This window comes from Mauremys mutica, chromosome 6 (assembly GCF_020497125.1).
Source record: "Mauremys mutica isolate MM-2020 ecotype Southern chromosome 6, ASM2049712v1, whole genome shotgun sequence".
Taxonomy (NCBI): domain Eukaryota; kingdom Metazoa; phylum Chordata; order Testudines; family Geoemydidae; genus Mauremys; species Mauremys mutica.
The window spans coordinates 78434814-78449441 of record NC_059077.1 but is presented as its reverse complement, the minus strand read 5'-3'; the positions used below and the strand labels follow the sequence as shown (position 1 = coordinate 78449441).

The 14628-nt window shown below is 38.8% G+C and overlaps 1 long non-coding RNA gene across 1 annotated transcript; it reads right to left on the bottom strand.

Annotated features, from left to right (window-relative positions):
* Positions 1–38: 38 nt before the first annotated feature.
* Positions 39–14388, bottom strand: LOC123372298. Its single transcript, XR_006580198.1, has 3 exons — positions 14309–14388; positions 6177–6220; positions 39–576 (listed from the first exon to the last, which is right to left on the bottom strand). It is a non-coding gene; the product is annotated as an uncharacterized LOC123372298 (long non-coding RNA).
* Between the last annotated feature and the right edge of the window lie 240 nt (positions 14389–14628).

Here is a 14628-nt window from a genome sequence, read left to right as displayed (position 1 = left end):
ATAAAATTTCATTCAGTTAGTTATAAATGTCTGTTTGGAATAAGTCTATTCATGGAAACTTAATTCATCTTTATTAGTTCACAATATATGCTGGCTAGCTCTGACATCAATTCAATCCTATTGCTGCAGAACAATCCACTATGTTTTGCACACTGCCCAGAGTCTCAATCCTTCATAGCAGAGTGCAATTAGTGGCCCTCACAGCAACCCCCATGGTGGATTTCATGACTCCAAACTGATTCCAGACTAGTCGGTAGCAATCTGGCATTGAAAGCTTCCATGTAGTGAGCACCACTCGCTTCTCCAATGTCAGTGCAGCTTTTGTTTTGGTGTCACTGCACCAGAGGCCTGGAGCAAGCTCCATTCTTACGCTTCCAGGAATGTGCCTTGTGCATCCAAAAGTTCTTCAGCCAATGCTCATATGTACATAATGATGCAATCTCACCAGTCAGTGCTTATTTCTTGGACCCAGAACCAGCACTCCATCCTCTGCAACTGCTCTGTGAATGCCAACAATGGTTTCTTTTTTTCTACATAGTCCAACAAGACAGCCTCCAAGGATTCATCTTGTTCCACCTGTGTGGTGACAAGACAGCAAGTGTGAAAAATCAGGATGGGGGTTGGGGGTAACAGGAGCCTATATAAGAAAGACCAAAAAATTGGGACTGTCCCTATAAAATCAGGACATCTGGTCACCCTATCTGCCTGGCTCCTCTGGCAGCTCTGCAAATACTGCAGGATGAGGTATATTGTGCTTGAAATGCTCATCACAATAGCGCAGATCTGTCCAGAATCCATGCTTCTCACAAAGATGGCGGATGAACTGATGTGTGGGGCTTTTGAAAAGAGGTGCAATGCAGATACAATTATAGGATGGAGACAACTGCATCCTGGGATATTGAAACCATATTCCCAGTTACCCCTGCACCATTATTTTGCCCGCAGGAGGCATTGCAAACCCTTCAAAAACACCCTGTGCTAGATGGTTGAGAGTTGCACAGTGGGATAGCTACCCACAATGCTCTCTGCATGATGCAAGCACTGCTAGTGAGGGCGTGGACCACCAAGAATGTAGTGTGGACATACAAAAGCAATTTAATTACTGTGCCTGATGTATGTCAACATAGGGCAAGTCTACACTACAAAATTAAGTCATCCTAAATCCTATATGCCTAAATCACCTTTTAAAATGGGACTTAGGCTCTTAATTCATTTGGGGCTTTTGGAAAATTTTACCCTGGTCTATTCTGAGCCATGTACTTCTTTCCAGTGTTGTTAAAGAGCCATATTTTTAAAGGTATTTGGGCACCTAAAGATGCATATGGCTCCTACGGTGATTTTTCAAAAGCAGCTAGGTACCTAACTTCTGCTGATTTTTGGTGAGAGTTAGGCACGTAGGTGCTTCTTAAAATCCCACTAGGCACCTGCTTGCATCCTAAAGTACCTGAAAACCTATCAAAATCTGTCCCAAAGCACTTGTATCCATTCGATGGATACGTTAACACATCAGTAATCCCTAGAATGCACAATTGTGATGTTTTAGGACAAACATCCTGATGCCTTTTATTGTGTGTTTACTTCTAACCAATAGTTGCTGTAAATTGACATCACCATAGTGCAGGGGGAGGAAGTTCCTAGTAATTTATATTTATTGCAAATTCTATATTTTTCCTTTTGCATGTTTTGTCATACTCCTGGAGAAATAAAAGGTTCTAAGCATTACCCAGATCTGGGGTTGTATTAGTAATGCCTTCTTCTTCTTCTGACAAATGAATTAGTACATTTCAAAGATGCAAAAATGACAGCCTGGGGGACCAAACTTCTATTTGGACAAAGAAGAGGTCCAGAGAGAGATAACGTTTCCTCACCGCATCAAGCTACTTTTCTGGGACATGGAAAGAGTAGCACACTAGCTTAGGGTGACCAGACAGAAAATGTGAAAAATTGGGACGGGGTGGGGGTAATAGGAGCCTATATAAGACCCAAAAATCTGGACTGTCCCTATAAAATCAGGACATCTGGTCACCCTACAGTGGGTTCCATAGAGGACAGCCAGGGCAGTTTTTATAGAACTGAGTTTGAGATGATCACAGGACTCAGTAGGCCTCGGCTAAACCTGGCATACTTTGCTACTAGACTGCTCTGCTAAAATGTTGCAAATCTGCCCCCACCCTTGCCTCAACAGACAACATTGTCTCTCTAAGGCCTGGTCCACACTGGGGGGCAGTGTCGAGATAAGATACGCAACTTTAGCTACGGGAATACCGTAGCTGAAGTCGAAGTATCTTATCCCGACTTACCTCCCGTCCTCACCGCTCGGGATCGACGTCCGCGGCTCCCCCGTCGACTCCGCTACCGCCACTCGCTCCGGTGGAGTTCCGGAGTCGACGGGAGCACGTTCGGGGATCGATATATCACGTCTAGATGAGATGTGATATATCGATCCCCGCAAAATCGATCGCTACCCGCCGATTCGGCGGGTAGTCTGGACGTACCCTAACTGCAGTCAATTTACATAGTCCTGGCCCTGACAAGGGACCACAAAGGAGAGGAAACAATTTCCACAGAATCCCCCTGTAAGCATTTTAGAGGTATATACCACCTAATGTAGGCCCAATACAGGTAGTGGGGATGGTGGAAAAAAATTGTCCTGGAAGGCATGGAACATGGTTAGAGTACACTGTACTGGGACAATGCAGTGCCAGTAAATGGCACATAGCAGGGATATAAAAGCTTTCACAGTTTAGGGCAGCAGTGAGGGCCAGAGCCAGAAACAAATTGGTACAAAGATGGCTTAAATCCACCTTTGTCTTTCACTGCAGTGCTGTGTTCTGCACAGAACCAGAGGATCCGAGAATCTGACTCTAGGAGGTAAACAAGAAAAGATTAATAGATATATAAAAATATCCAGAACTCAGGGGAATCTTGCATGCTTTTGGTTAGTGAGGGTTGTAAATTATTTATAATATAATGCTTGCTGTCAGTGTGATGGGACCTGGCGGGCTGTCCCATATGAAATGCATTTGCTGTATAACTGGTAGTGAATTACTTTTTGGGCCTGTAAAATATCCTCTTACAGTAACTGGATCAAAAAACAAAGAACCGCTAAACCAATTCCCTACAGCATATCTAAAAACTCTTCCAATGAACAGATGCCTGCTCCCTCAGATAGTACATATATGCCTTTTAGAAACTACAAAGGTGTTAAACAGCACTTAAAATACACCTTGCTGTGGAGTTACTAAACCCATATAGACAATCAAAAGAATTCTTTTGAAGCAAGTAAATAAACTCTGACTCAAATTTTGACTGGGAACTAATTCCTACAGGTTGTAGATAATGTAGACAAAGATCCCTATCACAAAAAAATCATTGTCACATAAATATTACAGGTTTCAGAGTAGCAGCCGTGTTAGTCTGTATCCGCAAAAAGAACAAGAGTATTTGTAGCACCTTAGAGACTAACAAATTTGAGCATAAGCTTTCGTGGGTTACAGCCCCACTTCATTGGATGCATGTAGTGGAAAATACAGTAGGAAGATATATACAGAGAATATGAAACAATGGGTGTTACCATACACACTATAAGGAGAGTGATCAGTTAAGGTGAGCTATTATCAGCAGGAGAGAGAGAGGCTCATTTCCAGCAATTGACAAGGAGATGTAAGGAACTGAGGGGAGGGGAATAAGCATGAGGAAATAGTTTTACTTTGTGTAATGAACCATCCACTCCCAGTCTTTATTCAAGCCTAGTTTGATGGTGTCCAATCTGCAAATTAATTCCAATTCAGAAGTCTCTTGTTGGAGTCTGTTTTTGAAGGGTTTTTTTGTTGTAATATTGCGGCTTTTAGGTCTGTAATTGAGTGGCCAGGGAGATTGAAGTGTTCTCCAACTGGTTTTTGAATGTTATAATTCTTGACGTCTGATTTGTGTCCATTTATTCTTTTACATAGAGACTGTCCGGTTTGGCCAATGTACATGGCAGCGGGGCATTGCTGGCACATGATGGCATATATCACATTGGTAGATGTGCAGGTGAACGAGCCCCTGATGGCATGGCTGATGTGATTACATATTACAGTAATAGTTAATTTTTCAGTGGAGACACCTAAATTGAATGTACATGTGCAAAAGGCCATATCTGTGCATGTGAAATGGATAACTACAATCATCAGGGCCTCTTTGCATGTATACATTTTGTAGGCTCATTTTAGGAGATGCTTTTGAAAATCTGGGCCTAGTTGACCTAGTTGGTATGTCATCAGAAAGGCCAAGGATTTTATGGACTCAATTACCGTTTTCCCTATGAAGTTAGTTGTTGTTCTTGGTCAAGGCTTACGGCACATTGGTAGGGTGGTGTGGGGGAAAATTACACTTTCCCTGTCTATGGGATATGAGAGACCCTTTGCTACTTTTAATTAAAATAAATTAATTTAACAACACCCTGGCCTCAAAAAATATTCATGGCAAGGGTCTGTTCATAAATAATGTAACACATTTTTTTGGTGATTTTTCAAGACCCTCCCCATCCCTTTTGTAACACTTTGTAAGACTGAAACAAACATGCAAAATTAAGGACACTTCCCCCCCCGCCCCCCATGACTTAGGCAATTTATGGACAGCCTCTAGATGTCCGAGTCTGAGATTGCTCACAATATTTCTCAAACTTGGACCATGAAAAATATAATTCTTGCCTCAACTGCAAGATGTTGCATGACATAGATGGAAAACAGAATTATTCTTTCTCAGCTCCTTCCGTGTAGGAAACAAAATCTCAGCCTTTCCTGCATCTGTACCTTCAGGGGCTCCGACCAAACTGCAATTCCTTCTCTGTGTTCATTTTATGGATCATTGAACCAATTTATGCTGTACAATTCTTGATGTTTTCACTTATAAGTGCATCTAGCCCATCAATTCTAATCTCCAGGGATCAGATCTGTTATGTTGGTGTAAATCCATTGACATTGGTCTAACTGAAATCAGTATCTGCCTCAATATCTTTAATGTTCGTCTCTGTCTTCTGTGGAGTTTAAACAAAACCCTTAATCTGTTCATCTAAGGAAATTATTTTAGACTGGATTACATCCCACTGTTTGTTGGAAGATTCTGAACTCCGGATGATGGGAATGTGAAATATGAAAAGGTCAACCTTTGAGATTCCAGTATCTTGAAAATGTAGTTCCTGATCTTTGGGGTATTATGAAAAATGTTCCTCTTCTGAATAACTATTCAGTTTACAGTAAATAAATGTAAACCCCTTATTTGAGCTAAAGGTTTCCAGGAAAAATCCTCTCCTAAAAATAACAAAACCAAGCCTCGCTTCATCTGCCATCTTGGCTGGTCTGTGTGACCTTTTCTGTCCACTTCCAATTGAATTTACTGGCAGCATTAACTGCATATATCATAAGATCATCCATTACATTTCTGGTATTTTGTTAATTATATTTTTTTAAATTATTCTTTTATGCAGTTAGTGTGGGCTGTGTCATGTGCTGAAAAAGAGGTTTCCCTGTGTCAATATTTTTATATTCAGATGGTCAATTTGAATAAATGTTCTGTTTGTGATTGGAATGCTCCTTTTGAGTCAGGATGGCAACTCACACTAACTCATATTTGGTGAATGATGACTTACTGGGGTCCTAACTCTTTTAAGCAATTCTAGAGCTCAAAGAAATCAATTTAGCCAGTAACTCTCATAGTGCTTTCTGAACAATTTATTTGAATAATTTAGTTTCTTTTTTAGCTCAGAGAGCATCCGGAAATAGATTGTGATTTCCTCAATTTCACTGGTTCTTCCAATTTATTCTAAAACATTCTTTGAGTTTTTGTTTTTATGCTGTGGATTGATCATGAACCATTTGCTGAAAAGATTCTATAACTCTCATTCAGGATAAATGTAAAGAAGGCATTGTAGTCAGGTGGTTTCCACCACAAACCCAGACCAATGGCTCCAGCCAAATCAAAGTAACTTCCAAGGCCGCACAAGAATTTGAACTACGTGGACGGGTCTCAGTTGGGTGTTTGGATAAGGGTGTATGTGTGAGAGTGAGAGGCAGGACAGGGAGACGGAAGCAGATAAAAAGTCAAGTAGAAACACCTTGGAAGCATGATGTATGGCCCTGGGAGAAGCCTAGAAAGACACTTTGGGTTGAGTGCCAGCTGAGAGAGGCTTGTACCTGGGAGCAAGGACACTGGCCCCACTGTTCGTTTGATTCTGCTCCTGTTCAGAGAAACAGAACATTGTACATTCTTTTTAAATAAATAAAATCAAAGAAATACTGTACTCTCACCAATTTCTCCTCTTAAGTGGAACAACTTACTGTCAGTTTCAAGGGTAACTTCCCATATATTTCCCTCCCCATGGTCCCTTGAGGGCACCCACTTAAAGGTTTCTGGCTCCCAATGGTCACCTCTCCTGGGTGGAGACCCACATCTCACTCCACTCTAACCAGGGATTTTAAGGTTGCACCACTCTCTGATCTACATTGTGATATCCCTAGCAGGCCACTCTGCCTAAAAATTCTCTACCTGTGCTTTGCTTTTCTTTCTCTCTGAGGGCTATGACCAGTGTATTGCTACAGTTACAAGTTACCACACAGCTCCTTCTAAGCAAGCACATTTATTCTTAAGGTAAATGCATTATTGTTTTATATGCTTTCTCTATAAAAGAACCAACACAGGCACTAGCAATGCACTTGCCAGGAATCACCCTTAACTCTGACATCAAGCTCTGGAAGGTGTCAGTCTTTCAAACCCCAATAGTGCTCTGGTCCTTAGATTAGGAAACAGAACACAGGCTGTGAGCCAGTTTAAGCTCGGGCTGTTTATCCAAAAGTTCTTTCTGTGCCTGTGTGATCTTTGGAGAATTTAGTTTGAACCAGAATATTCAAGCCTCCCCACTTGTCTCTAGCAGTGTTATAACTTCTCTGATTTGCCTTAGTCATCCCCTATTGTTTTCATTTTCTGGAAGAGCTGTGGTAACTCTTCCCATGTGAAGTGCATATGGTCCTTGGCCCACAATAATGCATAAACCATTTATGTACATAATATATTCTCCGAAAGATATTTCAGGAAGTTACCCTGTCACACCTACAAGATTCCAAATTTTTGGCTAGCTGCTTAGCTCCAAATGGGTCACAATACTAAATATGCATATATAGATGTATTTTAAAACTTTAAGTGAACAGACACAGTTTTTCAAGGTAATTTACACAGAATTCAAAGTTCACAAGATTTGTCCAGAAAAATGGTACACAATAAAGAACAATTATTAGATTGAGCACTAAAGAGTTGCAATACTATATCATGATTATCTCAAGGCAGAATTATAGAACAGCAATATGCAAGTAAACTGTAACAGGAGAAATCAGACAAGTTTGGTGGTGAAAGTCAACACTACCACTGGAGTGAGATGTGATTTTTAATGTAATAATTATCAATATTATCTTTAATAATTCTCCCTGATGGCAGTGCACATTGTTTCCTTTTCTGGAAGTTCAATCTGCCTGCCCATGTCTCTATACCGTCAGTGTCTAGAGAACTTAATGTTCTCTGTATATGGGAAATTGATGTTTTTGTTGTCTGGCTATTAATAAAAGATTCTATTATTGAAAGATTGTGAGTCAGAGCTGCTTAATATTTCCTTGTATGCTTTTTTTAAAAGTGAAAGCTTAGGTCTCCAAAATATTTTTTTATTAAGTTTATAAACTAGTATGAAATGCCCAAGCATACAACATTTTCCAAAACAAAAGCAAATATTTGCTTATTTTTTATTAATTTGGGAGTAAAATTTAGTAAACAGTTCTATGTAGTATAGTAGGCTCATCCAGGAATAAAGGATAAAACCAAGGTGCAGTTTCTAGAACCAAACATATTTAAATTATGGTGTACAAAAAAAGAAAATGTAGGTCAAATATAGAAGATACTATTTCAAACACCCTTCTCAAAAACATTTTTGCTCAATACCCGGAAACTATCCTTCCCCAGCAACCTTTTGTCCACTCTCTCCCTATAAATTAAATTCTTTATCTAGAGATCATATATGCTAATTTTGCTGTAGAAATGTTTCTTGTATTTATTGGGAAATTGTGGTAAAGTTGGACGTAAAGTAGAGTTGCAACCATAACTGTTTGTAGTCACCATCATGAGTCTGTAGTAAACTGTGTGTGTAACTAAATCTAAGAAACAAAATATAAAAAAACTTATTTTTTTATTTTTATTAATTGATAAAATTTCTATTTTTTTTCACCTCAATGTCAAAACTGTAAACCCTGCCTCCTCAGAATAACTCAGTTCCACAAGCTCTAGTTACGTCTTTCAAATAAATCTCAGTGTTCATTTAAAAGTTCATCCTTATTCTTGCTTGTATAAGAAACGGAGTACTGGTTCTCTTTTTTTGGAGTTAACACTAAAAACAAGTTAAAGTGTACTTAATGCCTAGAAGCAGATAAATGATTTATTCTCGGTCTCAAGTTATCTCCTTTCCTCTATGTTCTCATTGATAACCCAATAGCTTACCCTCCCCAAATCAAGCTTCACATGGAAATTAATTGAAAAGCTACTGTGGAATAAGCAATAGCTATTTCAGTCAATTTCCTTGGATACACAAACTATAAAGATAAGAATCAAAGATCCTTGGGTAGATTCACTCCGGGGAGAGAAGGAGCCAGGGCTAGAGTCTGGAGAAGGCTGCTCTGAGAAAATAGAGTGGGAAAGAAGATTAGAATTCTGAAGTGGTGGTTAGTTTAAGGAGGCAGAGGGTTTAATTCAGCCTTTGGATTTATCAAATCCAGGGTAAGGTCTATCTAGGGTAGTAGCTGGAATTCAAGGTCAGATTGTATAGGAGATGATTATGAATATATCTGTTTCCAGAAATTAGTAAGAGCCCTCAACCAAAGAAAAGTTGAAATTTCTAGGAAAATTGTTCAAACATTTTTATTTTGTAAATTAATGGTGTAGGCTTTTTCATACACATCTATCTATACGCATTTTTCTATAAAAACAGTGGCCTTTTACTTTCAGTGAATGAATCCTTGGTATAGTTTATAGCTATAAAGATTCACATTTCACCAACTTTGGAAAGTGCAGTGGAGTACATGAAATGGCCCTGACACAAAAGAGAAGATTCCAATCTGAGTTTTGGAGCTTCACATCGCATCAGACCTTATAATGTATTAAGATGTTGCCTGAAATTAATCTGTCCAGAAAAGGGAGCTTCAACAGAGCAGAACAAGATCTTTTAAAATTGTCCTGTTCTGATATTGCTAGGCATTTAACAACTCTCTCTAATTCTGTTGTATTACCAGAGGCATGGAAATGTGCTGTTGTTGCAGCAGCCTGTTTTCATTGGTGCAGAAAGAAACCCAGGCAAAACACACTTAAACCAATTTCCATATTACTTGCAGAAGTTAAAGTTCTTAAGCAATAAATCCACATAATGTCAGCAGGTTTTTCTGCATCTGTTTACTCTGGCTTAAAACTAAAAAAGTTCATAGTACATCACAGCAATTTGAAAACTCTCGTTAATGACATTTTAGCAGTGAAGTGCAGAAATAAAGTACCTGACTCTGTCTTTTTCAAATTAGCCAAAAGCAGGAACAACAACAGATTGCAGTATTCCATTAGAGAACCAATCCAAACTGCTTTCCCTTTGGTGTAATTACTTGTCATGCAGAAAATTATCCAACACTAGATCCTCTCAACTCCACTTTTCACCACCAATACGCATTTAGATCTCCCAACCCCTCTGCTGGTGTCACTGAAAGGATAACATGCTTAGTTTTCTTCACTCAATAGCCCTCAGGATTACCCATGCACTTCTCTCCATTTTTCACTTCCTCTCCATTACCCTATCTTCTGCCTGATGTTTACCTACAAGCTCCTTGAACAAGCTGATTATTTCAAACACTTCAGCTTGTTTTTATCAGATTCTTTTCTTGAGTTGTATCAATCTGATTTCTGATCTCTCCCCTCTCCTGACGTTGCTCCCACAAAGGTCACCTGAGCAATAAAAGGAGACTGCATTCTCATTGTCCCACCACAACAAATATGCTTGTAGGGAACATTCCCTCTTGATACCCCTAAGGTGAACTCCAGGGAATCTGGGGCAAATCATGCTAAGCGTTGGGAATTCAGTCCCACTAGAAAAATTTAAGTCCAAGGCAGACCACTTTCAGGGAAAAGTGTAAGACATCTTTTTCTAGGTTTTCCAATAATTACATCCTGTTTGCATTGCAACCAGGATCTTCCTTTTTCTTCTGTTTAAGCAAGGTAGGAAGAAAACTTATCTTTTCTAGGTTTTTCTCTTTTAAAAAGTCCACGTGGACTTCCAGGCACAAGCCCAAGACACTACTCACTTTATACTATTTGAAGGCTGCCTTTTCCTCCCAGTTTTTCCTTATCTCTTTCTGTTTCCATCATTCAAATCCAGATCTGATGGCTCCAGTCTTTGTGGACTGCTTTGGTTTGTCAAATCCTGGAGCCATCAGATCCTGATGATGAGGGAAAGTATCTTTCTAGTCACCCGGACTACCCAGGTGAAAAAAAATAATCAGAATATTTATTCTATTCTTATGTAATCATATAAAATATTCTACCATGTCTTCCATCACATCACTTGGGGAATGTGTGGATAAATTAATTAAAATGTAGAAAGTTCCTTAGCTAAAAGTGCTACAAAACTGAACTATTTTTCAGGATGCTGGTTTTAGGTTCAGATTTAACAAATAACTGATGATAATCACTATTGCAAAAACATGGCAATAGATTTTATAACAGTAATAAAGATGTTTTGAATGGGTAAAGCCAGATGCCCTGGTCTGCTAAGTTCACTTTGTACTGTGTGCTTAAATCCCTTGGATAATTCTCCCTGTAGAGGGGGAATCTCTAGCCAGTGTAAAGCTGGCAGAGGAGGCTATGCTGCCTCTTGCACCACCTCCACTGCAACCCCTTCCCCTGATGGAACTATTATGCTTAAGTAAAGGGGAGGCTGCATTTAGGGGATGGAGATGAGGACAGAGAAGGGGGTGTAGCAGAGTGAGACTCTTGACTGTCAGTTGAACATAACATAAAGCTGCCCCTCCTGCAGCTTTAAGTTATGTTAAGGTTATGCAGAGTAAAATCTGGAAACTGCTATTGGGTCCAACTGTCAGCAAAGCTCAGGCGCAATGGAAAATTGAGCCCATAGTGCTTTTCATCTCAACACATCCTGCAAACAGGCCTGAGTAATTAAAGGTATGAGGCTTTGGGGGAATTATACCCCTTGCATAATTTACACCTCCATCTCCACCTTCTGTGACTCTACAGACAGAATTGTAATTTGTCTATTTGCAAAGCATTGGAATAATTGGGGACTTTCATTCATTCTATTTCATTGTTAATGGATTTTCTGCTGTATACAAGTTTAGCATATTAATGGCCTTCATGTTGTATACTGAGATGCCTCAATGACTCAACTTAGTGAGGGAGACAAAACATATTGTGTTCAGGTCAGGGGAAGTGAACACAGAAGTACTATTCACACGAAAGATAAGAACTCTTTAAAGATGGCTTATTCTGAGGTGATGCATTGAAAGTTCACTTCACTTAAATTGCATGGAAGTCAGGAGATTATTTTCTACTAGACAGACAATGGAAAGGGAGGGGTCCTGGATTAATAATCATAATTTATTAATATTTTGTGGCTATTCCATGAATGTTGTTTTTATCAAATTTCTAAATTGTAAATCTTTTCATTTAAGAAAAGTCCAATTTTGGGTTTTTTGGCACATTTCTGATGCTATTAAAGCTCTAGAACATTCCTCCAGGTCTTTCTTTCTTCCTTTATTTTTCTTTTTCAGTCTGGAAGATAGCAAGTAATGAAATGTTGATCTGGTTTATACAAATTATGTTACCAACATAAAAAAATAGAGTAACTTTCATACTGATTGGCTAAGGGAATGATTTTCATTATATTCATTATAAAAGTCCTCTAATGCCTGATTTTGAGTTTTCTTTAGACTTTGGATGTAAAATTAAAAATAAACCAGTGACAGACTCAAGGGGGAAGTGCACATTGCTAAATACTGTTAAGCACTGAGGGCCAATTTGTGAAGACCTGGGAGTTTTGTCTGAGTGGGACTTAAACAATTCATCCTGTCCTGTCTTCTGTTAATGATGATCACTAGATATAAAACTGTGGTTCAAATGGTGTACAAAATGGACCCACCTTTGCTGTCTCCATTCAGGTAAATTTTCACTTCCTCTTTATTCCTCTACCTTCTGCCTGTGGTTTACGTACAAGCTTCTTGAGCAAGCTGGTTATTATAAACACTCCAGCTTGGTTTTATTAGTTCCTTTCCTTGAGTTGTTTAGTCTGCTTACTGATCTCTCCTCTCTACTGAAGTTGCTCCCATTAAGGTCACCAATGACAACCCCATACCCACAGCAAAGTGCTTCTTCTGTATCTACTTTCTCTTTGAGCTCATTGTTGTCTTTGATTTTAGTTAGCATATGTGCTAAAAGGAAGAAATTTGCTGCCTCATAAGCAGCAAAATGGTTTCTAGTCTTGATAACTGCTGCAGTGTCTGTTTTTAGGAGATGCATGATGTTGGAGTCAGCATCTATTAATTATCGCAAAATTACCCTTCCCTCCACCCCAATTAATCAAATTCAGAATTTCTCTCAACCTCATATACATTCTAGAAGTGTTTTAATCTTTGCAGAGATGAATTCTGAATTAATGGCTTCCCATAAGCTTGGAATTTGCTAGGTTTACAATAGAAATTCTTTTAATTGAGCTATCAACACTCATCATTTCAGAGAACCTATGTTGCACATTTTATGGAGTCTTTAATATAATTCATGCTATTATCTTTGTTAAATGCATGTTTTATGGGAAGTGGGAATTATATTTTAACCTATAGGTTCTGAATACTTACTGCACTGGTATTCCATGATTAAATTAGTCTGTCCAAAATGTACTTTTTATTTTAAGCAAGAGCAGTTTCCTGTGAGTAATGAGATATATTATCTAGTGATATAACATTCCTTGGTGGAAGAAAGACATGCTGGTTAAGCTTCAGAACATAATCAGGAGAGTAGATTAGCCAATCCAACATACATCTAAAGCAACATGTCATTAATAGCTCACACCATTCAGTAAGTCATTCGTTCACATTTCCAAAACATCAAGTAAATGGCGAGTCACAGCCTGCCTTGTCCTTCAAAGGCCATGGGTAAGCAATTTGTTAGTCAAGAGCTATTTGGGTAAGTGTTAAAGTCGGCCCTATTTACCAAAGTGATTTTGACTCTACTTAATTTCTTCAGTTAAGAGTTATTAGCTTTCTGATAACATCTGTGCAGCACTTTATAAATGGCCATAAAATAAAACAAAATGAAATAAAATGCTGCTCAAGAATATGACCTGAAGCATCTTAAGAAGATGGCAACTTTTCAGAAAGTAGGTCTGGATCTAATCCATGTAGATGATAGAATATTTTGAAGTATTGTTTTGAGTGTTTTTCAGAGCAACAGTATTCTAGAGTGTGTCATTTTCATGGATTCATTTTAGCCAGTCTTCTAATTGATACATAAACATGGTCTCTCCCACTCAGTATGATACCACTCAACAGCTTCTATATTCCAAAATTACCCAATGTGAAAATGAGCCAGAGACTGTACACAGGAGTAAGCTGACAAGGCATATTAAATGAGTGAAACAAATGTTCAAATCTGGAGTACTTGTCAACTATTATGTGCAATGGAGCCTCAGACAGAAATTATCTGCTGGTAGTGATTTTAATGAATTTTATAGGTGTCTTTTCTACTGCCAGTGAGTTTGCTCAAAAACAGCTCCAACATGTTGATGAATGGAAAGGGAAGTGACACCATGAGTTATCAAGACACACCAGCCAGATGAAAGGAGATAATCAAGGCCTGCTCTAGACCAAATGGTGCCCCAGGTGAGCAGCATCTTTTGCGCCCCCTCCAATTGTTATACATTTGAATACCTTATTTCTTATTGCATTTGCAATCTATTTCAAGATTTGCATGCATGATGATTTATCCCTTTCATATAAGATAAATTTGCACACTAGGATCTCTAAATCTGTATTTATTCATGCTATATATAAACTTATAGAAACTTTTTAATTTTAGAATAACTGAAAGTTTCCTTACATCAATTAATTGAACTGTGCACCAACATTGTGGACCAGCATTAAATAGTGTTACAGTAGGTAACAGCCTTAGAATGTTAAGTCTTACACTTGTCAAGTCTTAAAACAAAGTACACTTTCACATTTACATAATAAAACAAGGTTCACAATACCACAACTGGGCTCTCATTTGATTTTGTTCTTGCATCTCACTGACTGATGGGCAACGTCCTGCCCTTTCTATACATGTGAGGTCATGGCTGACAACATTCTAGAAGGTTCAAGGAAAATGTAGTTCTCAAAGTCTGGAAGGTTCCACAAGATTCTACAAAGGTTCAAAACATTCTAGGAGGTTAGTGAATCCACATGTAGAATACCTGAAACATTTTACTTCAAACATTCTATTTTCCCTTTTGTCACTAACAACAAAAACAGCACCCCAAGCCCGGTGCCCCAGGCAGTCGCCTGGGTTGCCTGCCCCTAAATCCAGCCC